Source organism: Tamandua tetradactyla, chromosome 2 (assembly GCF_023851605.1).
Source record: "Tamandua tetradactyla isolate mTamTet1 chromosome 2, mTamTet1.pri, whole genome shotgun sequence".
Classification (NCBI taxonomy): Eukaryota; Metazoa; Chordata; class Mammalia; order Pilosa; family Myrmecophagidae; genus Tamandua; species Tamandua tetradactyla.
This window is the reverse complement of record NC_135328.1, coordinates 103,666,242-103,694,003: the sequence shown is the minus strand read 5'-3', so window position 1 is coordinate 103,694,003 and position 27,762 is coordinate 103,666,242. Positions and strand designations below refer to the sequence as shown.

General features: G+C 37.5%; 1 long non-coding RNA gene across 2 annotated transcripts in view; it reads right to left on the bottom strand.

Annotated features, from left to right (window-relative positions):
- LOC143661329 (uncharacterized) overlaps nt 1-27,430 on the bottom strand; it is a 35,431-nt gene extending 8,001 nt beyond the window's left edge. Inside the window, exons 1-2 of one of the 2 annotated variants that reach the window (XR_013164514.1) lie at nt 27,341-27,420; nt 24,210-24,399 (exon numbers count right to left, since the gene is read on the bottom strand). This is a non-coding gene — a long non-coding RNA (uncharacterized LOC143661329). Of the gene's footprint in view, nt 1-24,209; nt 24,400-27,340 lie in introns of both variants that reach the window. The other variant, XR_013164515.1, reaches the window with a different exon arrangement.
- Between the last annotated feature and the right edge of the window lie 332 nt (nt 27,431-27,762).

The following is a 27,762-nucleotide window of genomic DNA, read 5'->3' as shown; positions in this document are numbered from 1 at the left end:
AGAAGACTTACACTGCCAGCTCTTTCTGCACTAAGGAGCAGGACATTTGCATCTTTGTGGGGTGATTTAGCGGACACTAAGTAGCAGGAAAGTGCTCACCTCAGCAGAAGTAGGGACAGCAAAAGTTAGGAAATGATGTCGGAGCACAGCTGGGTGGTCAGGACATAGGACAGTAATTACTAGCCAGTGAAAAAAGAATGAATTCCAAATGAGAGGATGAAAAGACCAGGGCCCTGGGGATTGGGTTTTCAAGCACAATTAACATAAATCAAGAGACAGGTTTCATTTGCCCAAAATACAGGAGACATATTTCTGTGCTTTTGCTGTGTGGATCTTAAAATGTCTGAAAAAGCAAGCAAATGCATGTTCCCCAATTCTTCCACAGCTGTGCTCTGCTATTATTGCGATTGTTAATAATAACAGTAGTAATAATAGCCAGGGTACCTTTCTCCTGAGGTGTTTAGGACATCAGGTAAAAGCTTCCAAATTCTATGAATAATGTTTAGCTAATAAGCATTGCAAAAATGTCATCTTAGTAAAAAAGAATAAGGTGTGAGCTTGTGATAGGAAACAAGGGAGAAAGTGATAATTTAGAACAAAACAAAACAGAAAGAGCAAAATGAGAAATCATTTGCAAAACAGCAAGTAAGCATAGGAGACATCCAAGCTCCTTTGGCTGAACTTTCCTGGAAAAACTTTCACAAATTAATGTGTAGTCAGAGCAGAAAACCATCATACAAAACCTTTTAAAACAAAAAAATTAAAGGTATAACTGTCTTCATTTCTCTTATTTCAAACCCCTAACTTAGGCCAAGCATTAAAAGCATCATTAACGCAGAGTAAACTGGGAGAGAATTGAGCACTGAAACTTTTCACATGAAGATGAAACAGATATCTAAAAACAGATAGAACAGATGGAAAGAGAACAGTTTTTTGCAGAAAGTCTTTCCAGTTTGTGTTAGGTAGGCTTGTTCCAGCCATCTAGATCTATTGAGATGCTACCTGCTTATGTACTTGTCTTAAATCTTAGTTTTATGTGATTGTGCTGGATAATAATAGGCAGCATTTATTGTACAACTCTGTTATAGCAGGCACTGTTATAAGAACTTTATCACAACCTAATGGGGCATCATTATCCACCATATTTTCAGATGAGGAAGCTCAGGCATAAAAAAATTAAATGACTTACCCAATACCACATGATTATCAAGTTGTAGAGCTGGAATTTGAGTTAAAGCAGTCTGACTCCAGGGGCCTTTTACATCTTCCTCTTTTTTCCCCCAGGTTGACTGTTAAAGTTAATTCATTCATTCATCTACTAACATTTTTATTAATTTCTATTCACAAATATTCTGTACCTACCAAGCAAAACTCCTTCTTGTCCCTTCTTGTACCATCCCATAGTAATCTCTAATGTACTTTGTCTATGAATTGGTCAATTTCTAGATATCTCATGTAAGTGCTGCCATATAATATTTTCCTATATGCCTTTCTTATTTCACTGAGCATAATGTTTTCAAGTTTCATTCATGAAACTTGCATGAAGTTGCATGAAGAAATGCAACATTTCTCAGAACTTTATTCCTTTTTAGGTGGAATAATTTTCTATTATTTGCGTGTGCCAAATTTTGTTTATCCTTTTATTTGTTGATGCACATTCGGGCTGTTTCCAGTGTGGCTATTATGATTAATGCTGTTATGAACACTGGTGTGCAAGAATCTGTTGGAGACCTTGCTTTTCACTTTTTGGGGGCATATTCCTAAGAATTGTCAGGCCATAAGCTATTTATATATATAAGAACCATAAATCTATGACTTTGTGACAAACTGCCATATTGCTTTTCCACAGTGATGGCACCATTTTATACTTCTACCAACAATGCACTAAAGTTTCAATCTCTCTGTATCATCTCCAATTCTTGTAGTTTCCCATTTTTTAAATAATGGTCATCCTTGTGAGTGTGAAAGGGCATCTCATTGTGATATGATTTTCATTGCCCTAATGGCTAATGATGTTGATCATCTTTTCATATGCTCATTGGCCATTTGTATATCATCTTTGTAAAAATATCTGTTCAAGTTGTATGCCCACTTTTTAATTGCCCTTTGTAACTGGGTTGTTTGTCATTTTGTTGTTGCATTTGTAAAAGTTCTTTATATATTATGTGTATTAAGCATTTATCTGATATATGGTTTGCAGCTATTTTCTCCCATTCTGTAGATTGTCTCACTTCCTTGGAAATGTCCTTTGATACACAAAGTTTTCATTTGATGAAGTCCAATATATCTCTTTTTTCTTTTGTTGTTTGTGTTTTTGGTGTCATTTCTAAGAATCCATCAATGAATCCCAGGTAGTGCAGATTTGTCCCATGTTATTTTCTAAAAGTTTTATGACTTTAGGACCCATCTCGTTATTCACTTCACTATATTGGTAAAAGTTATAAATTAAGTTGCCAGGAACTTAGGAACCATAGATGGTTTGCTGGGTCTTTTTATAGATGCTGTGTTAGGGAAAATATACCAAAGCAAAGATCTGTACTAGTCTCTAATTCAAAGACAAAGTAGTCTTCTATACTATCAGAACCATGTGGCATCCCATTTTTACTCCTTTCCATACTCCCTCTCACCAATTTTTACTCCTTCTTCTCTGACTTTATATTGTGTTTCACATCACATTTTGTCTACAAATGCATGAGATCTAGATCTCACTCTGAATTATACTTGGTGACATTAAGAATTTAGGGTAAACATATCATACTCCTTCAAAAAACAAAACAATGATTTCCAAAACCAAATAGGAGTCAGTAATTTAAAACATCTTGCTGGAAAATCTTTGAGAGAAATGTATGTTTTTACTTCAATGAAAAAACAACCCTAATTAGATTTGTCCAAGTATTGGACAGTTTGACTTACCTTGCACCTTGAACAGCATCCGTTAGTTTATTTTCACAATTCTAAATCATCTTATTATTGGACTGAAATAATTATCAACTGAGAGGCTAGAAGATTCTAATAGGAGTTCAGAACTCTTACAATCAATACTGGTTGGCATAAAGTCTCACTGGGGAACAATGAAAAATGTTCTTGCTAGATTTCTAACAATAGGTCAGGTTATTGCCATGGCATTAATGAGTAATGCAGGTGCTTCTCAATTGTGCATTGAAATGCTGCTGTTCTTTCTGTAGGGCAGTTATTTTTGTCTCTCTGTTTTTGCAGCATAATTTGGAAAGAATAGAGACTAAAATTTACAGTTTGCAGACCATGTTTTGATTTCCTTCCTGTAGGTATGTTTTTTCATCAACAATAATTAAAATGAATGTGCTGTGTTCTTACGGAACCAAAATTTTCTGTTTTGTCCAACTATATAAAAAATATAATGTAAGAAATCAAGAGCAAGAGGAGTTTGGGTAATTAAGTATTTTCTTAATTCACTAAAAGCTGCCTTGAAGTCGTGGTTAAACATTAGCAATGAAAATGTTAGCATGTATCTAGCTATACCATGTAAATATTTAATGTAAAGCTTCTTGGGGTTAACTCTTGGCTTTTTCAGGAGTACTTTCGATCAAAAAAGAAATGACTCAGTGAGGCAGTAAATGGCTACAAGATTTTTTGCATTTTCCTTCAGACATTGTGGAGTCACAAGAGTGTCTTAAATGAGAGGGAAAAGAATTTTGTCATCATTTAATTTTGGAAAATTTACTTTGGTTTAATATGGATTGGAAAATGTTGAACTTAAAAGCACGGAAGTAAGTTAGGATGCAATTGCTTCAGTCCAGACATTTTCACTGGGGTTTGATTTTGCTACCCAGGGAACATTTGTAAATGTCTAGAGATATGTTTGGTTATCACAGCATGAGGAATAGAGGTAGCTACAGTCACCTACAGGGTAGATACCAGAGATAATGTGAAATATACCATAATGCACAGGACAGACAGTCTGCCACAATAGGAATTATCTGGTCCAAAATGTCCACAGTCCCAAGGTTTAGAAACCTTGCATTACACCGTGCATAAGATAATGATGGGCTGCACAAAAGATGTGCAAAGTAGAAATGGGTATTTTTAGGATATGTAATGAACCAAACTTGGTGGACCAGTTAAATATAGTCGGTGAGATAAATTAAGGAGTCTTATAATGGCTATTAGAAATAATTATTGGTAGACAGTTTGGATAAAAGTGATAGTTATGAAAAAAAAAAGGAAGAAAAAACTCAATGAAGGGAGTACAAAAAAATAGAAGTTTCGGTAGAAAGAGAGATGAAGAGAGTAAGTCATTGAATTTGAGAGGGACTTGTGATACATCCATTTCCCATGAGATTATACATATCTGAAACTCAGGATAGAAGTCTAATTTGAATATATATATTAGGAGGACATCAACAGCTGTGGAAATGGATAAGATGCCAGTGAGAAAGTGTGTAGGAAAAGAAAGGGATACTATTGAGGAATGATGAATTGATGAGAATGAAATTGTTCAGTTGATACGATTCTGTTAAGCCATGAGGAACTCAATTTGGACATCAGTGGCCTTCCTAAGCCCTTGTATTCTTACTAATTATTAACCACAAAGGGATTTCCTTTATGTGAAAAGGGAAGGCAGAGGACTTTGAATTGCTGTTAGGTGGACACTTAAGAATAAAAAAATAAATAAATATGTAGAGAAACTAATGAAAACATCCTTTCCTAAATGAACACTTGGTACAGAAACTTTGGCAATATCTTCTCGCTAGAGGTGAGAATTGTTTGATTAATTTTAACTTGGTGTAACACAGAACCTGATAAAATATTAAGATTGAATGTTTGGTTTAAGTAAAATTATTAAGACAGGCTTTTTTAAAAATACTAACTTTCTCTCTGAGAAAAATGCCTATAAATTGTTTCAGGAAAGATACAAATCCTGATTCATTATTGTAATGGGTTGAAAAGATACATCCTCCCAAAAGAGAGTCCACAGAGAATTTGAGAATGTGACTATATTTAGAATAAGAGTCTTTGCAGGTATAATAAGACAAGGGTCTTGAGATATGATCATCCTGGATTAAAGTGGGCCATAAATCCAAGGACAAGCATCTTTTGAAGGGAAGGAAGGCAGAGGAGAAGGCCATGTGAGGATGGGGCCAGAGACTGGAGGACGCTGCCACAAGCCCAAGGAACACCTGGAGTCAAGAAGAGCTGGAGGAGGCAAGGAAGGATTCTGCCCCAAGGCTTCCAGAGGGAGGTCAGCCCCTCCAGCACATTGATTTCAGGCTAGTGGCTTCTACAACTGTGGAGAATAGATTTCTATTGCTTTAAGCCAGTTTGGGTATAATTTATTACCAGTTTATTATCAGTTTGAAGTAATTTGTTATAGAAGTCCTAAGAAACTAATACATGTATTCTAATACTATGCTATAACTTTTACTGAGGATCAACTTTCCAGTCACTTTAACAAAATAGTCACAAAGTAACAGGTAATTAAGAATATGATAATATATTTTGAATCAACATATCTTGAAATAATAAGGCTTGAGGTAAAAGAATGATCTCAATCAGGAAGAGATAAACATAAATTGTATTTACTTCCTGTCACAGATACTATTTTCTATTCCCTATTAACATCTATCTTATAAAATTTATTGGCTGACATCACATTGTGATAATTACTAGCCATATATAGATTAGGCAATGTTATATATAAAAGAGAATTAGCATCAACATATGTTATTTTAGGCGTCACGTATTTTGCATGCCCACTCTTGCTTTCAGATTCTAAAATATAAACAAGTGTTTTAGATCCTTAGTGGTAAAAGCAGAAAATAACAGAGGATATTTTGAAATATATAAAGCAAGAGACAAATGTGGCTTTGTGAGTTTTGCTCTAAAGATTTGACTAGACCACTGGGAGTGTTTCAAGCCAGCTGGGTTTCCATGATGAGCATGTCTTGATCTTTACTAGATAGGGGGAAGGGAGGGGCTTCATTTGGATAATAATTCCATGGACAGAAGGTGGTACCAAAGGTTCAAAGAGCATTGCTTTATTATTCACATGATTCTCAAATTTCCCTTCCCAAACATTACTTCAAGAATCTTTTAAAACATAGTTAGGCAGGAACTGGCTTCTCGCCACTTACTGAAAACCGGAAACACAGGACCGTAACAAGTTTCTCTTTCACTTGCCCCACTTTCATTTCACCTACTCTGTTGGTAAACTTGGAGGATTAATTGAACAATACTTGTAAATTGATTTGAGAAGGTTCACAGACACACATTTGTACACTACCATTGTTAAAGAAAGGCCGTTCTCATAAATTAAAAGAGATAAATGTAAACTAATACATTTAGATTCAGTGTTCTGAGGTCTCCATAATAAATTTCACAATGTAGGGAGACACATGATATAAATTCCATGTTCAGCTATCGGCTGATAATACTGAAAATTGTACAAAATCAGTGATTCTTTTCCCCACATAGTATTAGTTAATTTCATTGTAAAGAGATAACTCCACATACAGCAGTTTCTTTAACCCTAAAGGTTTTAAGGAAATTGAGTATACCCCTAAACAGAGATGGTATGCTAATTAGGTAATGTATTCATGCAATAGCATTTGGTAATAGTAATACAATAGAGTATTAAATCAAATAGGAACTGTTAGGTTTAAAATTAAATAACTGCTCCTATGAAAAGATAAAAATGACAATTGTTCCCTAAGAAAAATAAAAGATAATTTCTCAAAACAAAATAAAACTCCATTCTTTGGAATTCCTATGATCCTAAAAATCTAGATTTTTCTTCCGCAGATGAGAGACCAATCACCAATGGTATCTACGTTCATTATTTCAATAGTACATTGCTTTTAGAAACTAAAACTGCGTGACTTTGATGTATGGTAGTTTGTTGGAATCCTGTTTATTATTTCATATATCACATACAGAGTATAGGTGTTCAAATTTATTTCCAAATACATATCCCAAAATGGTTTTCTTCCCTAGAAAAAGGAAGGTCAGAAAAGAAAAAACAACGGGGTATACTGACAAATGAAAAATGCTTGTTTTGAAAAAATTCTGTTAGTGAAGCTCCAAAAAGCATATTGAAACAAAATTAGGAAGTAGGAAGACAGCATTAAAAAAATAAAAAGGAATAAATTTGGATGTCACGCTGCTACAGACCATCCCCTAGTTTTCCACTTTTATTTCCATCAACCTGTCTACTTCTTATACTTTAGATAGCTGTTGAATATTAATATGATAAGCTGCTGAATATTAATATGACAAGCCATTCAAAAACTCAATACTTTAATCAACTGAAGATTCAATTTGTTTGGTGTGACTTGAAAATGATAGACAAGGAGGTTTGACAAAAGGATATAATTTACCATCAAAAATACAGACTGATTGGCCAGGCTTCCCTTCCCTTCCTTTCTGTTCCCTTTTCTTCCTTCCCTTCCTTTCCTTCCTTTATCCCCTTCACCCTTCCTCCCAGCATTCCTGCCTTTTCTCCTTCCCCCCTCTCTCTCTCTTCCTTCCTTTATTTTGTCCTTTTACAGCAACCCATGAATCATTAGATGTATGAAAACTGCAGACTATTACAAAGTCTGTTTAACATAGGAGTGATGAGCATGACATCTGGAGCCAGATGTCAGGGTTCAAATCCTGGCTCTGCCAATTAACAGATGTGTGACCTGGGGCAAGTTATTCAACTTTTATCATTTTGTTTTCTTATCTGTAAAACGAGAAGAACATCAGCACATACCCGCATAGTGTTGTTTTAAGAATGGGATTAGTTAACATTCATAAAAACCTTAGATCAGTATCATCTATATAAGTTTTATTATATCTAAAAATAAAATTTGGCCCAAAAGAGCAGATCAGCTGTGTATTAAAGTCATAAAATAGGAAATAAAGAAGAAACTAAGAAGGGAGAAAAGCACTTGAAGGAATATTAAGAGCAAGCTTAAAACATTACTAGAAGAGGCAGGGCAAGGTGGAGGCATAGGCAGTTGTGGGGTTTAATTCATCCTCTAAGGCAGCTAATAAATAGCCAACAACTATCTGGGAAAAAAGGTTTGGCAGACTTCTGTGATCAGAATCACATCACACACCAGCCTGGAAAGGGTGGAAGGGCCAAATCACAGCACAGACCTGTAAATAAACTTCCCTGCTGTTAAGGCTGGTGCCCCTCCCCCAGGGATTTAGCAACCTATCTATAGTCTTGCCCTGGAGGGAAAAAAAACCCAGCTTTACTCAGAGCAAGGGAAGGAGAGCTCAACCAAGCTGCAATTGCAGATTTGATTGACAAATTTGGACTACTGAATACAAATTCCAAGCACAGATAAATCTGCAGGGCGAACACAAGAGAAACCAGAAGGTCTTTCCCCAGCAGTGAGGCGGCAGGGCTGATGAAGAGCAAAACAGGCTTTTGGAGCTGGCTGAGCTCAGAATACTGGGAAATGTCTGTGTCTCCCAAGAAAATGGACAGATAGAGCCGGATACCAATTCTGGCTCTTGATTGGTAAATCCCGTGCATGGGGAACTAGATCTGAAAAGGATTTCTTTTTTTTTTTTAATTTTTAACATCCTGTTAAAGAAAGCAGAAGGCATTCTTAGTTTTTACCTCTGCCTGACACAAGAGTGGACTTAAGGAAAGCCTGAGAAACAAAGTAAATTATCAAGTGAAGGGGATAATTCCCTAAAGGGCTTCTCTTCCCCAAGAAAGGGGGGGGGTGGTGTCCAGTGCAAGTGACATCTCTTATTCAGAGTATTAGGACCCCAGCATCAATTTCAATAAACCAAAAGTGGAGACTAGCCTGTCTCAAACACACAACAGCTTTAACCTACAAGAAGCTGAGGCCAGCCTGTCTCAAGCACGTTTTCAGTACAGTAAGGTAGAAAAGGGGCTACTTAAGAGACCTGTAACTTTTCCAGCCTGCCAAGAACAGGGGGCTGAAGAATAGCGCCTACCCTCTTCCAAAAAAGAGGCAAGGCCCAGCATAGGTAGTGACATATTTAGAGAAGTCCCAACCTAGGAGCTGGAAAAAAAAAAACAGTTTAAGCCCAACTTTAGCCTCAGTCTCTGACTCAACCATGCCCCTGACAGAGATAAGGTCTGCTCAGAACTAAAAGCACCACACCACTTTATGCTGATGGGGAGCAATGGGCTGACAAGTGCCATCTGCTGGGTGGGACAAGAAAGGCACAGAATTAAGAAGCATCACAGGATAGACTAGCACCCTGCTGGGTTCCATCCTCAGGGAACTTTGATACGGATATCACCCTCTTCAGTCCTGTGTCTGTCTTGTCTGGTAAAACTTGTCTGGGGTTGATCCTATCTGGGGAGACCCTCCCAGAGCCAGACTTGCAGGCAAAAGTTGCTAGAGGAATTGAACAAAGGTGTATTAAAAACATATAAAGGCAAACAAAACAAAACAAACAGCACATTGACAGTCCTCGAGATGGAATAGAGAAGAGAGATATTTCCCCTGAGGGTGAAACACACACAAACACAAAGGGCAATTTCAAAAAATTTCCATGTAAGCAGGGCAGGCACTAGAAAAACAAGAGCTAAAAAATTCTGATCAGTTAAACAGAAGTTCTGCCAGAGGCCTAGAATAAGTTGAACCGAATGTCAAAGAACAGATGGAGAATAAAGTCAATCACCAAGAAAACCATAGGCAAATGAGAGAAAACAAACTCCAAATTAAACCAATCAAGAAAATCAGATGCCTAGGCATCAGCAAAATATCATGAGTATTACTAGGAAGCATAAAGATATGGCCCAGTCAAAGGAACAAACTAATATTTCAAATGAGAAATAGGAATTGAAACAACTGAAAATGCTCAAACAAATTTTCTAAATCAGTTCAACAAGTTGAAGGAAAATATGGCAAAAGAGCCAAAGAATATGAAGAAGACACTGGGTGACTACACAGAATAATTCTATAGCTGGTGAAAAAAAAGGTAGAACTTATGGGAATGAAAGGTACAATAGAAGGGATGAAAAAAAAAAAAAAGGAAAGCGTGGGCCATGGTGGCTGAGCAGGCAGAGTTCTCACCTGCCATGCCAGAGACTTAGGTTCAATTCCTGGTGCCTGCCCATGTGAATAAAAAAAAAAAAAGAAGAAGACATACAACAGCAGTTTTGAAAAGACAGACAAAAAGATTAGTGAATTAGATGACAAGACATCTGAAATCCTACATACAAAGCAACCTATAGGGAAAAGAATGGGAAAATATGAGCAGAGTCTCAGGAAATTTAATGACAACATGAAGCATATAAACATACATGTTACGGATGTCCCAAAAGGGGAAAAGGAACAAAAGAATAATGGAGAAAATAATCACTGAAAATTTCCCATCTCTTATAAAAGACAAAATTACAGGTTCAAGTGGTAGAATTTTCACCTGCCATGTGGAAGACCTGGGTTTGTTTCCTGGTCCATGCACTTCCTGGAAAACAAACAAAGAAAAACCAAACAAAAATTCAACAAATAGTGTTGCAATAATGGGATACGCACATGGAAAACAATGAAATGTGACCCTACCATACAGTATACCAAAAAAGAAGAAGAAAAAACAAAACTTATGGGATGCAGCAAAGGCATTGTTAAGAGGAAAATTCACTACCCTAAATGCCATAGTAAAAAAGAAGAAAGAGCAAAAATTAAGGAATTAATGGCTCACTTATAGGAGTTAGAGAAAGAACAACAAACTAACCCCAAAGCAAACAGAAGAAAGAAATGACAAATATTGGAGCAGAAACAAATGAACTTGAGAACATGAAAACAATAGAGAGAATAAACAAAGTCAGAAGTTGGTTCTTTGAGAAAATCAATAAAATTGAAGGACCTTAAGCTAGGCTGACAAAGAGAGGATGCAAATAAATAAAATCAGAAATGGGAGGGGGACATACATACTGACCCAGAGGAAATAAAGGAGATAATGAGAGGATACAGTGAGCAACCATATGCTAAGAAACCTGACAACTTAGACAAAATGGACAACTTCCTAGAAAAGTATGAACAACCAACACTGACTTAGGAAGAAATAGAAGACCTTAACAAGCCAACAATAAGTAAAGAGACTGAATCAGTCATCAAAAAACTCCCCCAAAAAGAAAAGTCCAAGACCAGATGGCTTCACATGTGAGTTCCACCAAACATTCTAGAAAGAATTAATGCCAATCTTATTCAAACTCTTCAAAAATATCAAAGAGGAGGATGAGTTTCCTAATTCATTCCATGAAGCTGGCATTACCCTAATACCAAAGCCAAGCAAAGATGTTATAAGAAAAGGAAATTACAGACCAATCTCTTTAATGAACATAGATGCAAATGTCCTCAACAAAATACTTTAGTATTCTGCAAGTTGAAGCCAGCAGCACATTAAAAGAATTATGCACCATGACTGATTGGGGTTTATTCCAGGTGCCTGGTTCAGCACAAGAAAATCAATTAATGTAATACATCTCATCAGTAAATCAAAGAGGAAAAACACATGATCATTTTGATTGATGCTGAAAAGGCATTTGACAAACTTAAACATCCTTTCTTGAGGAAAACATTTCAAAGATAGGAAGAGAAGGAAATTTCTTCAATATGATGGAGGGAATATATGAAAAACCTATGTCTAACATCATACTCAATAAGGAAAGCCTCAAAGCTTGCCTGCCAAGATCAGGAACAAGACACAGATGCCCACTGTCATCATTATAATTCAGCATTATGCTGGAAGTTCAAGATAGAACAATTAGGTAAGAAAAAGAAATAAAAGGCATCCAAATTGGTTGCCATCATCCAAACAGCAAAAATGTTGCTGTTTGTAGATGACATGATCTCAAATGTAGAAAATCTCAAAAAAATATATAGCGAAACTACTAGAGCTTTGTACAACAAAGCAGCAGGATAGAACAACACACAAAACTAAGTAGTGTTTTTATACACTGGTAATGAGCAATCTGAGGAGGAAATCAAGAAAAGAAAATTCCATTTACAATAGCAACCAAAAGAATCAAATATTTAGGAATAAGTTTAATGAAGGACATAAAAGGCCTATATGCAGAAAATTACAAAACATTCCTAAAAGAAATCAAAGAAGAACTAGATAAATGGAAGGCATACCATGTTCATGGATTGCAAGATTAAATATAGTTAAAATATCAATATAAATTGATTTATAGAGTCAATGAAATACCAATTAAAATCCCAACAACATACTTTGAAGAAATAGGAAAACCAATAACCAAATTTGTTTGGAATTACAGTGTACCTTGAATTGCTAAAAATATCTTGAGAAAGAAAAACATGGATAAGGTTCTCATACTAACTGGCTTTAAGCACATTACAGAGCTATTGTGGTCAAAACAGCATGGTACCAGCCTAAAGATAGATATATTGACCAATGGAATCAAGTTGAACATTCAGAAATAGACTTTTTCATCTGCAGACAATCAATTTTTGACAAAACAGTCAACTTTACTCAACAGGGACAGAGCAGCCTCTTCAACAAATAGTGCTTGGAGAATTGGTAATCCATATCCAAAAGAATGAAAAAGGATCCCTGTCTCACACCTACAAAAAGCAACTCAAAATGGATCAAGACCTAAACATTATAGCTAAGACCATAAAACTTTTATAAGAAAATGAGGGAAATATCTAAAAGATCTTGTGGTAGGAGGTGGTTTCCTATACCTTACATCCAAAGTGTGAGCAATGAAAGAAGAGAGAGATTAATGGGTTCTCCCTCAAGATTGAATACTTTTGCACATCAAAGAACTATGCCAGAAAATTTAAAAGGCAATCTACACAATGGGAGACAATATTTGCAAACCACATAGCAGATAAGCTTTTAATAACCAGAATTATAAGGAGGTCCTACAACTAACAAGAGAAAGACAAACAACCATATATTTGCCATTTAAAATGGGCAAAATACATGGAGAGACATTTTTCCAAAAAGGAAATACAAATAGCTCAAAAACATAAAAAGGTGCTCAACTTCATTAGTTATCAGGGAAATACAAATCAAGACCACAATGAGATATCATCTCACACCTACTAGAATGGCCATTATAAAAAAAAAAAAACCATAAAACTACAAGTGCTGGAGAGGATGCAGAAATACAGGTATACATATATACGGTTGGTTGGAATGCGGAATGGTGTAGCTGATCTGGAAGGCAGTTTGGCAGTTCCTCAGGAAGCTGTATATAGAACTGCAGTATGACCCAGCAATCCCATTACTAGGTATATACTCAGAAGAACTGAAAGCATGGAAATGAATGGATATTTGCACACCAATATTTATAGCAGCATTATTCATGATTGCCAGGAGATAGAATGTCCATCAATGGACAAGTAGAAAAACAAACTGTGGTATATACATATAATGAAATATTATATAGTTGCAAGGCAGAATAAAGTATGACACATGCAACAATATCAATGAAACTTGTGGACATTTTGTTGAGCAAAATGAGCCAGAAACAGAAAGACAAATACTGTATGATATCACTAAAATGATCTAAGTATAATGAGCAAACTCTGAGAGCTGAAGTTGGGAATACAGGATACCATGAGATAGAAAGAGAGTAGATATTGAGCAGTTGATGTTGAAGGATCACAAAATGTGCAATAGAATTAGTTGTAAAGATTCAGAAATGGATAGCACAATACTGTGAGATAGTAGCTCAATATTGTAGGTATACAATACCTACAATACCTTTGTTTGTTACAAAGTTGAGTGAGACCATGTTTGAAAAAGAAAGGTTAGGGCCATGTTTGACACCAGAAGGAAAGATAAGGGATACAAACTGGGACTGTATAACTTAGAGCTGACAATTGTGGTCATTAAATATACAAATGTAAGAAAGATTTTACATGAAGAAGAACGCATGAATGCCACCATTGCAAGGTGTTAAAAATGCAATGGTATGTGAAAAAAATACAATTAACGCAAACTAAGGTTTATGGTTGACATTAACATTGAAGAAGTCTTTCATTAATTGTAACAAGGTCAATATAACAAAAGCTACACATCAATAAAGGGGGGATAATAGTGAGGTGTAGAAGATTATTATTGTTGTCGTTTCTCCTTTTTTTTTCTTTTCCTTTTCTTTCGTTGTGGAGGAAATGGAAATGTTCTTGTATAGATTGTAGTAGTGAATGCATAACTATGAAATTATATTGGAAGCCATGGATTGTACACTTATCTACCTGATCCCTAATATTACATTCCACCCAATTTAAAGACATACAATAAAGCTAAGTTAACTAAGACAGTGTAGTATTGTCAGAGATAGATGAAAGCTCAGTGGAACAGAATAAAACATCTGGAAGTAGAGCCATACAAACATGGGCAGTTGCCTTTGTTATTCAGATGTGGCCTCTCTCTAAGCCAAACTGCAAATAGAATCACTACCCTAACCCCTGTGTGGGACATAACTCCCAGGGTGTATATCTCCCTGGTATCGTGACCATGACTTCCAGAGATGAATCTGGCCCTGGCACCTTGGGACTGAGTATGCCTTCTTGACCTAAAGGGAGAAAAGAAATGGAATAAAAGAAACTTTTTAGTGGCTGAGAGATTTAAAATACAGTTGAAAAATCATTTTGAAGGTTGTTCTCATGCAAACTTCAGCCAGATATTTCAAATTGCTACAGTATGCCAGGCCCCAACCATTAACATTCCTGAAAACCCTAAATATCCTGGGCTCTATCTAAGACTATAAATGTGTTACCTAGTAAGTTAATTTTTTCAGAAGCTTAAGGCCACTAGATTGTTTCTTTGACAGACAAGTCCTGAAACCCAGAGGCCCCAGTCTCTCCAAGAACATCATCCAGCTGTTCCTCTGCCCCATAAGGTCAGCACATCTTTCTAACCCAAAGAAATTTAAATGGTCATTGCCCAGCTATCCCTGAAGATTGAGAGAATGATTAAATGAGAGGGAGGACGAATAATGGAGAAATTCGTATTTAACAAAGGATTATGACTATTGACTGATTATATAGATGTTTCTTTTTAGTTCTAGTGTATTAGAATAGCTAGAAGAAAATGCCATAAATTGTTGAGCTGGAATCCAATAGTGCTAATCTTTGATAATGGTTGTACAGCTATATATATAAAAAAAGGCAACTGCCCATGTTTGTATGGCTCTACTTCCAGATGTTTTATTCTGTTCTACTGAGCTTTCATCTATCTCTGACAATACTACACTGTCTTAGTTAACTTAGCTTTATTGTATGTCTTTAAATTGGGTGGAATGTAATATTAGGGATCAGGTGGATAAGGGGTATGGGCTGTTTGGGGTTTTCTTCTTTCTTTTTATTTCCTTTTCCAAAGTAATGCAAATGACTAAGATTGGTCATGATGATGAATGCACAACCATTTGATGATACTATGAACCACTAATTGTATACTTTGGATGGATTGTATGGTATATGAATATATCTCAGTAAAATTACATTTGGAAAAACAAAGCATGACTAATGGGTGCTTTATTTCCTGATGATTGTTTTCAGTGTTTTTTTATAACAGAGAACTGCTGAATCTTTCTTCCCCACAATCACTTCTTTTAGGAGCACTTACAGGTCTTTAGTGTGACTTTCTCTTTTGTTTCATTTTTTGGGGCCAGTTCTTTGGAAATATAAGTAAACCTGATGCTATGATTTGTTTTCAATGGACAGTTACAAGGTCAGCAGATTATGGTATAGTAGGGAAATAGGTAGAAAATCTAAATCTGTCTCTCTCTTTCATACACACACACACACATTCTCACACATGAATTGACAGTGACTCAAATGTGTGTTGCCAAAACTGACCCTCCTTGAATGACATTCTCTAAAAGACCATCTCTGATCAACCACTTTTCCAAAGAGCGCAATAAGTATTACAAATCATATTTAGGAAGATTCAACAACAAATTTATCTCTTAAAGGGATATTTTCTTAAAGTTTAAGTGCTCTGAACAAAAGTGAAGTATAAAGTCCACTGCAAAGAGAAAGAATGCAGAATAAAAGGAAAGTACACTTGAGACATCTACTAACATCCATTGAAGAAATGAGATTACAGACAGACTCTTGAAACTGATGCTCACAGAGGCTAGGTCATTTGCTTTGAGAAAATAGTTTTTTAATCTGTGCCAAGCAACTTAAAAACGATCATAAAATTAAATCCAATGAATTCTATTTCAGGAATTTTTTTTAAAAAGGAAATAACCTGAAATGCTGATAATAGTCCAATAAATAATTTATAATAGCAATATTTTCAAACAAATTACTAATAATTTGGCAATGGCTAGGTAAATTATGGATAGTTTTTCATAACATTTTCCTGAAATACATATGTTCCAAACAGTTTGTATATAATATTACTTTTATATTGTTATTTCATTTTGTTGCATTTATTTATTCTAAAAAAATGAATTAAATTTTAAAAAATAGATTCCTCTATGGGAAAAAATCTTCAGGAACAATTTTATGAAGTAAAAAATAAAGGCAGATAAAAATTGGCTAAAAATTATTTGGCTAAAATGAAAATGTATTCAAAAACAATGAATTGGTTGAGAGCATTTTTATTTTTTTCACATCATTGATTTTATGAATCATGGAATCATTTTATGGCAATTTATGCCTTGCATGCACATTTGACCTTTTAAAAATACTTTTTCTATTAAATTTATTTTCACATTGGCCTCCTCCATTTTATTTTATTCTGTTTTTATGATCATCAATAACTATTCAGTTTCTGGCTCACAGTGGAATATTTGAAAACATATTTGCCAAAAATTAAGTTTCCAAATTCTATTTGATTTATCAATGTTTTGCATATATCACAATAACTATGCCCGCATTTTGCTTTTTAATATGCTTTGGCAGAGTGGGCTATGGTGGCTCAGCAGCAAAGTTTTTGCCTGCCATGCCGGAGACCCAGGTTCGATTCCCGGTGTCTGCCCATGCAAAAAAAAATGCTTTGGCAGTTCTTAAAAATTCCTTTTCTTTCTCAATGTCTAAATTTTAATGTATGATATATGTACATTAAAGTGCAAATTAGAGATTTTATTCTGTGTTTTAACTAATTTTTTTTTGTAAAGTGACTAGGAATATTTGTGTTTAACCAAGTTGAAGTTTGGAAACACTTTATTAAACTAATTTACCAAGAGCCATTTTAAATTTTTATTTTTAATTATTTTCTGTATTATTCATATTTTCTTTAATGCACATCCATTAATATAGCACAACATTTCTTTAAAAAGTGAGGTCAGTGAATAGGAAACTTATTTCCTTTTTCAATAGTAAACAACTTCCAATAAGAATCTGTTCAGATAAAGATTCCCTATTGAAAACTATATTCGTAAAATTTTTGATTACCAGATTGAGAGGTGATAGAAGATTGGTTATATAAAACTATTTGTTTTATAAATAGGTTATATAGGCTATATAAAACCATTGGTTATATTGACTTGTTTTATTTTCTCTCAGTACTGTTTTTTTTTTTTTTAATGGTCTTTCCCTTAGGCTGGAATTTCTACTTCCAGCCAAAGGGAGTAACAGGGTAAAAAGAATTGAACATATATTTTAAACAACTCAAATCAAACATCTTGAGATGAAAACTACAAGATCGAAAATGAAATATACACTCCCTTCTGGAGTCTATTTTCTAAATACCCTGAGTGTTCAGTGAGATTTCTTCAGTCCGACTCATAAATTTGATATCCTCCAGCCCTATGAAAGCTCTAACAAATGTTCATTTTACATATACTGGGTGCCTCTTTATCCCAGTCTTATGAAATTATATTCTATGCCCATGTGGATAAATATGAAGCAATAGACTCCAGGTGACACCTGTGCACATTTTTGGAGCTTTTTCTCTGTGTATCTCCCTTCTCTTTCCTATTCTGGCCCACAACTTCCAACTGCTTTACTCTCTCCAAGCTCTGACTTCTGTCATCTAAATTCAACACGAGTGATGTGCTCTGCTTGAGAACATCCTTCTTGGGTCACAGTCCAAAACAGGCCTCCAGGCAGAAAGCTGGGGCAATCATAGCATTCATTTTAGTCATTTCCTTCATGGATAACAGCCCTAGGCTGCCTGTTTTCAATGTCTGAAAACAGTTTTGTTTTGTTTTGTTTTTTATGATGTGTAGTTTTCTAGTTGTTTATGGTAAGAGTATGAACTAGTTACTCTCATAGCCAGAAACAGAATCCTGAATTGGATTTCCAGAAGTTACTTCTGAACAGAAATAAAAATAAAAGTAAAAAATGCAATTTTCTGGATAAGAATGTAACAGTGGCAGCTACCAAATATCTGTTAATATTTTTATAATGATCGTAGGCAAAAAGTATATGATAGCATGTTCAGGTTTAGCTGTGTCACTTCCAATTTCTGTATAGTAAATTGCTCTACTGACAGAGACATGATAAATCTATTTCTTCTTTACTCTAAGCAACCTTTCATGCTGCCCTCATTGTTCTAATGCTCTCTCTCTCTTTCCCTCCCTCTCCTCTTCCTCTCTCTCTCTATCTCTGTTGCCTCTCAATGCTTTCAACCATAAATCCAACATAATCACCTCTTACTTCACATGTAGGTGGCAGGGTTCAGGGCTGTGGTGGGGAGGGGCGGACTTGGAGGAAGATTAGAAAAGGTAGAGCAGACTTTTATCACTCCTAGCATCTAAATTTGAAAAAAAATAAATGGGCCATAGCACCAGGGCCATGGATAGCATTAGTCTTTGCAAGTCACCCTCACCCAATACATACCAAACTTTTGGCCAAGAGAATAATGGAAGCCAAAGAAAAATACCAGAAAGAGGTTTCCAAAGAGATGGCTGAAGTTGTCCTTTCTGAGAGCTTCTACCTCTGAATCCAGTCAAAAATAAAATTTTCTAAGAGTAATAAATGAATAAGATCATGCTTTTTTTTTCATTTGAATCTCGACTTCCTAGATTTCTGTTCCACTACTCATCTTCTGACAACATATCATAGTCATAGCGTACAAGTCTGTAGTAAACTGGAGACCAGTTAAGGCAGAAACTTGGATACTGGAATTTGAATTGAAGGCAGAAAAGAACCAGCAGAAATTCTTACTTGAAATAGAAAACATCTATTTAGGTGGCTCTCATTTTCTTTACCTACTGTTGGGATTTACATAGTTTGAGTTCTTTAAATCTGATAACTATAAAAGGAAGTATTTGCCTTTTTTTCACTTGACTTTTCATTTAGGACAGTGATTTAAACCCTGAATACACACTAGAATCACCTAGGGATCTTTTTTAAACATACTTCCATCCTGACTTCTCCCTTTCTCATGGTCAGGTTCATGTGTCAACTTTGCCAAATGGTGGTACCTGCTTGTCTGGTTGGGCAAGTGCCCTGTCTGTTGCGATGAGGACATTTCATAGAATTAAATCATGATCATGTCAGCTGTATCCATAGCTGATTCCATTTGTAATCAGCCAAGGGGAGTGTCTTCTGCAGTGAGTGGTGCATAATCTAATCACTGAAAGCCTTTTAAAGAGGATTCAGAAGAGACAGGCTCTCTTCCTGCTTTGACTAGTGAGTCTCTCCTGTGGAGTTCATCCAGACCCTCCAACAGAATTGTCAGCTTCACAGTCTGCCCTGCAGATTTTGGACTGTGCATTCCCATGGTTACATGAGACACCTTTATATATTTTATATTTACAAATATTTCCAGTTGTTTCTTTTTCCCTAAGAACCCTAACTAATGCAACTTGGTACCAGGAGAGGTTCTTAAGAAAAAGAATCTTAAAAATGGGTTTTTATAAATGTTTTCTAAACTGACTAGACTCAAAGGCACTAAGGACTCTGATTCCCATAATCAGAATGGCATTGCCAATCCATGGAGTGAGTTGGCATAAGAGATAGTCAACATATCACCATTTGATTCTCCTAATTCTTCGCTTGTATGAAGCCAGGTTCTGGGGGATAATGTTTTTGACACCTTTACAGAGTTTTGTGGAAATAAGAGGTATAGAGATGTTGGATGGTTGTTGTTAGATACACTGGATACATTAAGGAGTGAAAGGGATGGGCTTAGCTTCAAATGAGAAGCTTAAGCGCCATCTGACAGATGTAGAAGTTTCTGTGAGTATCCTGAAAGAAAATCTTATTTCCTATAGCCATAGATTTGAGATCTCTTGAAATCAGACTCAGAAACTTATTGTTAGAGTAGCAACTTTACAATGTAAACTGAAATCTCAATGTTGCTGTTAAAGTGAGGGCATTGATTAGAAAAGAGTGGGACCCTGAAATATGGGATGGTGACGTATGGATTGATAATGATGTCGGGGTGAGGTTGAAACCCTGGGTCATGCTGAGTCTTCTCTAGATAACCTTGTAATAGTCTACCCTGAGGACATAGCTGCCCCACCTCCAGCCTGCCTTGAGGAATTGGCCACCCAACCTCCTCCTGAAGGGATTAGCCCTAGAGTGATTAATCCTGTTTCACCAGTTGAAACTGCAAATGAATGCCCTGAAGCAAATGGCTTGGAAAATATTTCTAATAATTCATGACCCACTCCCACCACCTCTCATTTCTTCCAGACCTATAACTAGACTAAAGTCCCAACAGGCTCCTAAAGATGAAGTACACAGTATCACATGTGAGGAGGTATATTATACTTCAAAAGAACTGTGTGAGTTTTCCAATTTATACAGACAAAATCAGGGGAATATATGTGGCAATGGATTATAAGGATGTGGGATAATGGTGGGAGGAATATAAGGCTGGATCAGGCTGAATTTATTGATATGGGCCCACTAAGCAGAGATTCTGCATTCAATGTTATAGCTGAAGGGGTTAGAAAAGGTATTAACAGGTTATTTGGATGGTTGGTTGAAACATGGATCAAAAGGTGGCCAACATTGCCTGAGGTTGAAATATCAGGATTGCCCTGGTATAATGTAGATGAGACGATCCAGAGGCTTGGAGAGATCGAAATGTTAGAGTGGATTTATCATGCAAAGTCTGCTCTTACACCCCAGGAATGTCCAGAGGATGCACCTTTTACCAGAACAGTGAGAAATAAATTTGTGAGACTAGTGCCATTATTGCTGAAGAGCTCTGTAGTTGCACTTCTCTGTAGGTCAGATATTCCTGTGGGAACTGATGTCACTGAGCTGAAATCCTTAAATGCAATGGGGATGTCTGGATCCCAAGTTGGCAGAAGCAGGTAGCAGCACTTAATCGCCAAAGGCAGGGTAGACATGGCGATTATAAAAAACAGCAAACTCTAAGCAGGAGTCAAAATTATGTGACTCACAGAGATTTGTGGCATTGGCTAGTAAATCATGGGGTACCTAGAAATACAATGAAGGGCAGTCTACTAAATTCTGGTTTGAATTGTATAAACAAAAGAGATCTAGGACAAGTGAACAGAAGTCTAACCTGAATTACAAAAACACAGAATCACAGCCCGTTAATCAATTTCCAGACCTGAGACAGTTTACAGACACAGAGCCCCTTGAATGAAAGGAAGGTCAGGTCTCTTTGGGAGAGAACCTTGTTACACTGCCAAAAATTTATACTGTTAATCTTCGTCCAAGCCTTTCCCAAGGAGACCAATGGCCTTTTACCGGGGTAACTGTGCATTAGGGGAAAGGAAATGATCAGATATTTCAGGGATTATTAGGCACTGGTTCAGAAGAGACATTAATTCCAGGGAGCCAAAACGTCACTCTGCACCACCAGTCAGAGTGGGGGCTCGTGGAGGCCAGGTGATCAATGGAGTTTTAGCTCAGGTCCATCTTGCAGTGGGTCCAGTGGACCCCTGGACCCATTCTGCAGTTATTTCCCCAGTTCCAGAATATATAATTGGAACAGACATACTGCGCAACTGGCAGAATCCCGACACTGGTTCTCTAACTCATGCAGTGAAGGCTATTATGGTAGGAAAGGCCAAATGGAAGCCACTAGAACTGCCCCTATCTAGTAAAATAGTAAATCAGAAGCAATTCCAGATTCCTGGAGGGATTGCAGAGACTACTGCCACTCTTAAGGACTTGAAGGATGCAGGGGTGGTGATTCCTACCACATCCTCGCTCAACTCTCCTATTTGGCCTGTACAGAAAGCAGATGGGTCTTATAGGGTAACAGTGGGTTATCATAAACTCAACCAGGTGGTAACTCCAATTACAGCTGCTGTTCCAGATGTGTATAATTGCTTGGGCAAATCAGTACATCCCCTGGTACCTGGTATACAGCTATTGACTGGAAAATGCTTTTCTCTCAATAGTTGTTAGTAAGAACCACCAGAAACAGTTTGCTTTCAGCTGGCAAGGTCAGCAATATACTTTCACTGACCTACCTCAGGGGTATATCAACTCTCCAGCCCTATGTCAAAATCTTGTCTGCAGACACCTTGATGATTTCTCCCTCCCACAAGACATCACACTGGTCCATTATATTGATGATATCATGTTGATTGGATCTAGTGAGCAAGACATAGCAACTACTCTAGACTTACTGGTAAGGCATTTGTGTGTCAGAGGATGGGAGATAAATCCAACAAAAATACAGGGGCCTTCCACTTCAGTGAAATTTCTAGGTGTCCAGTGGTGTGGGGTATGTCAAGGTATCCCTTCTAAGGTAAAGGATAAGTTGCTGCATCTGGTCCCTCCTATGACCAAAAAGGAGGCATAAGCCTAGTTAGTCTCTTTGGATTTTGACGACAACATATTTCTCATTTGGGTGTGCTACTGTGGCCTATTTATCAAGTGACCAGAAAAGCTGCTAATTTTGAGTGAGGACCTGAACAAGAGAAGGCTCTGCGACAGGCCCAGGCTGCTGTACCAGCTGCTCTGCCACTTGGGCCGTATGATCCAGCAGATCCAATGGTGCTGGAAGTGTCAGTGGCAAATAGAGATGCTATCTGGAGCCTTTGGCAGGCCCCTATAGGAGAATGCAGACCCTTAGGAATTTGGAGCAAAGTCTTACCATCTGCTGCAGATAACTACTCTCCTTTTGAGAAACAGCTTTTGGCCTGCTACTGGGCCTTAGTAGAGACTGAGCACTTAAGCATGGGCCACTGGCCTGAGTTGCCTATCATGAGCTGGGTGTTGTCTGACCCCACCAAGCCATAAAGTTGGGTGTGCACCGCAGCACTCGATTGTAAAATGGAAATGGTATATATGAGATAGAGCCAGAGCAGGTCCTGAAGGCACAAGTAAGTTACATGAGGAAGTGGCCCAAATGCCCATGGTCTCCACTCCTGCCACATTACCTTCTCTTTCCCAGACCAGAGCTATGGCCTCTTGGGGAGTTCCTTACAGTGAATTGACTGAGGAAGGGAAAACTCAGGCCTGGTTTACAGATGGTTCAGCATGATATGCAGGTACCACCTGAAAGTGGACAACGGCAGCAATACAAACCCTTTCTGGGGTGTCCTTGAAGGATAGTGGTGAGGGAAGTTCTCCCAGTGCACCTGGTTGTTCTTAGAACTTAGAGCAGTGCACCTGGTTGTTCATTTCACTTAGAAGGAGAACTGGCCAGAGGTGCATTTGTATACTGACCCATGGGCTGTTGCTAATGGTTTGGCTGGATGGTCAAGGACTTGGAAAGACCATAATTGGAAAATTGGTGACAAAGAGGCCTGGGGAAGAAGTACGTGGATAGACCTTTCTGAATGGGCTAAAACAAGAACGTATTTGTTTCCCATGTGAATGTACACCAGAGGGTGACTTCAGCAGAGAAAGGTTTAATAATCAAGTGGATAAGATGACCCGCTCTGTGGATACCAGTCAGCCCCTTTCCCCAGCAACTCCTGTCATTGCCCAATTGGCTCATGAACAAAGTGGTTTTGGTAGTAGGGATGGAGGTTATGCATGGGCTCAGCAACATGGACTTCCACTCACCAAAGCTGACTTGGCTACAACTACTGCTGAGTGCCCAATCTGCCAGCAGCAGAGACCCACACTCAGCCCCTAATATGACACCATCCCCCTAGGTGACCAGCCAGCTACATGGTGGCAGGTTGATTGCATTGGACCACTCCCTTCATGGAAGGGGCAGTGATTTGTTCTAACTGGAATAGACACATACTCTGGATATGGGTTTGCTTTCCCTGCACGCAATGCTTCTGCCAAAACTACCATCTGTGGGCTTACAGAATGCCTTATCCATCGTCATGGTATTCCACACAGCATTGCTTCTTATCAAGGAACACATTTCACAGCAAATGAAGTGGGGAATGGGCACATGCTCATGGAATTCTCTGGTCTTACCATGTTCCCCATCATCCAGAAGCAGCTCGATTGATCGAATGGTGGAATGGCTTTTTGAAAACTCCATTACAGTGCCAACTAGGTGGCAATACCTTGAGGGGCTGGGGTAATCTTCTCCAGGAAGCTGTGTATGCTCTGAATCAGCCTCTGCTGTATCGTCCTGTTTCTCCCATAGCCAGGATCCATGGATCTAGGAACCAAGGGGTGGAAATGGGCATGATATCACTCACTATTACCCCTAGTGGTCCACTAGGAAAATTTTTGCTTTCTGTCCCTGCCTCCCTGAGCTCTGCTGGTCTATAGGTTTTAGTTCCAAAATTTTAGTTTCTTGTCCCTGTGACCTTCAGCTCTGCTACTTTACAAGTTTTAGTTCCAAACAAGGGAGTTCTTCCACCAGGAGAAACAACAGTGATTCCATTGAACTGGAATCTAAGACTACCACTTGGTCACTTTGGGCTACTTATGCCCCTGGATCAACAAGCCAAGAAGGGGATTACATTATTGTCTGGGGTGATTGACCCTGACTATCAGGGGAAAGTAAGACTGCAACTACACAATGGAGGCAAAGAGTTTTCTTGGAATATAGGAGATCCCCTTGGACATCTTTTAGTACTATCATGCCCTGTGATTAAAATCAATGAAAAATTGCAACAACCCAATCCAGGCAGGACTACCAATGGGTCTGAAACTTCAGGAATGAAGGTTTGGGTCACCCCACCAGGCAAAGAACACAGCCAGCTGAAGTGCTTGCTGAGGATAAAGGGAACATGGACTGAGTAATGGAAGAAGGTAGTGATAAATATGAACTATGACCATGTGATCAGTTACAGAAATGGGGACTGTAATGCTGTTTTGTTCATGTTATACTGTTTAAGTTGTAAGATATCAAGTTTAAGAATGAATATTACCCAAGTACTTGCATCCTATTCTGGAGAGATTTAATGTGTTTCCAGTTATATGCAGGACAGTTGAGTATTTTTAGGTGAAGGAAAAATGTGTGTCTTATTGTTTTGTATTCAGAAATTAAATATGTTTAAAGTGATATGTATAGCTGCCAAGTTGACAAGGGGTGGACTGTCATGGTCAGGTTCATGTGTCAACTTGCCCAAGTGGTTGTACCTGTTTGGTTTGTCAAGTGCTGGCTTGTCTGTTGTGATGAGGACCTTTCATAGAATTAAATAACGATCATGTCAGCTGCATCCACAGCTTATTCCATTTATAATCAGCCAAGGGTAATGTCTTCTGCAATGAGTGATACATAATCTAATCACTGGAAGCCTTTTAAGGAGGATTCAGAAGTGACAGGCTCTCTTCCTGCTTCGCCGTGCAAGCCTCTCTTGTGGAGTTTGTCCAGACCCTGCATTAGAATCATCAGTTTCACAGCCTGCCCTGTGGATTTTGGACTCTGCATTCCCACAGTTACATGAGACACTTTTATAAATTTTACATTTGCCAGTGTTTCCTGTTGATTCTGTTTCTCTAGAAAATCCTAACTAATACACCCATTTAGTGGGTATGATTTATTTGACTGGAGAAAGACCCAGATATGGGTATCAGGCAAGTTCAAAATAATTGCAAAGTAATTGCATAAAGTTGAGAGCCACTAAAATTGTGTTCCACATACCAGTAGTGTTGGCAACACTGGAAACATTCTTGAAATGCAGAATCTCAGGCTCCCCTAGACCTACTGAATCAGAATCTACATTTTAATACTATTTCACATATACATTAAAGTTATAGAATATTTCTTAATTGATAAAGATACATTTCTTTCACTCAAGAAATTCTGAATGTAAACAATAGAGCATTAGACTTGTGATAATCCTAAATTAGCCTAGCATCAGAATTACCCATTCGTTGTTTAAAATACAGATTCCTAGGCTCCATTTTTTGGCCTGGTGAGTCAGCTCCTGAAGGTGTGAAACGTGAGATCAACCCTCAGAAGAGGCATGTCTGGGTCCCAACCCCTGGTTCTGTGGGTGTGAAACCATTTGTGCATAGGACCTTAGATGTTATTAGTGTGTCCCAAACTGAATGAGGTGGGACCTTAATGCAATATGACTGAAGTGCTCATAAGCAAAGGAAGTTGGGCACGGAGAGAGAAGCCACAGGGAACAGTAAGAGCCGGAAGTCAATGAAACATGGAAGAAAAAAGAAGATGTCATCCTGTGCATTGCCATGTGTCTGAAAAGCCAAAGAACCCCAAAGATTGCTGCCAGCCAGAAGATACTGACTCCAGAAGATATTGACCCTGAGAGCAAGCAAGCATTCTAGCCTCTGAAACCATGAGCCAATAAACTCCTATTGTTAACCCAACTCATTGAATGGTATTCTTTTCAGCAAGTGGGAAATTAAAACAATGAGTAATACATATTCCAGGTGGCTCTGGAAAGTAGAGAAGTTTGAGAAATGAAGTCAAATAAGATCTGCCTTTTTTCAAAATTTTGTCTTACCAAGATTCCTAACCAAGCATAGGAATAGTACCATTACAAAAGCAATAAAAAATGGTAGCTACATATTTTTCACCTCACATGGAAATCAAGAATATTGTAGGGAAAAAAAATAATAGTTTGATGTAAATTTCAGAGTATCTTGTTAATATAAATTTTATGATTTGGGCATTTTAGCTGTGGTTACAATGAGGGAAAATATGTGCGCCCAGCCATTTACAGGTTCTAAGGTTCTGAATTTTAGGCCACCTCTATACAACGCAGGAGGCAGTTTAATAGCCTATTGGCATGAAACAGCAGTCTGACAGGAAACTGAAAGAAAATTGACAGCTGTACTGAGTGTGAAATAGTGCAAATGTTGACTAGACTGTCTTGTCCCAGAGCAAAAGAAACAATTCAAAACTAGTTAAGTTTGCTATAAGACTTTAACTACTTCACAAAAACTTGTAAGTATTGTGAATACTTTGACAGTATCAACTGTTCAAAATGTATCATATGATAAAATTTTAGGTGTCTGGGTCATGGAGTTTGAGATTGTTTCCAACTAAATTGATAGAGGGAAGTAAAAATACACCAAAATAGACCCAATTTCCTCTACACAAATGCAAGTTTCATAAAAGATTTTAACATTTAGTTTAATAAGAATTATAATAAACTGTAACAGTTTAATAAGAAGCATACCTTTATAAATGACTAAAAGCCATAAAAATCTTGCTTTGGTATGTATGCTGGTTGGAGACTGTTATGTACCTCAAGAAAACCATGTTCTTTTAATCCAATGTTGTGTGGGCAGACCTATTGTTGGGTGGGACCATTTCATTGGGTTGTTTCCATGGAGATGTGACCCCACCCATTCAAGGTAGTTCTTAATTCACTTACTGGAGGCCTTTAAGAGGGAGGCATTTTGGAGAAAGCACAAATGCTTGGAGACAGAAATCACCCATGGAGATGCTAATCTAAGAGATGAAATCGAGTTTGCCCCAGAGAAGCTAAGTGAGGACCCACAGACACTTAGATAGAGGAACACCCTGGAGATGCTAAGAAAAGATCCACAGGACATAGAGAGCAAACCACTGGACTCAGAAGCTGAAAGCAACAAACCA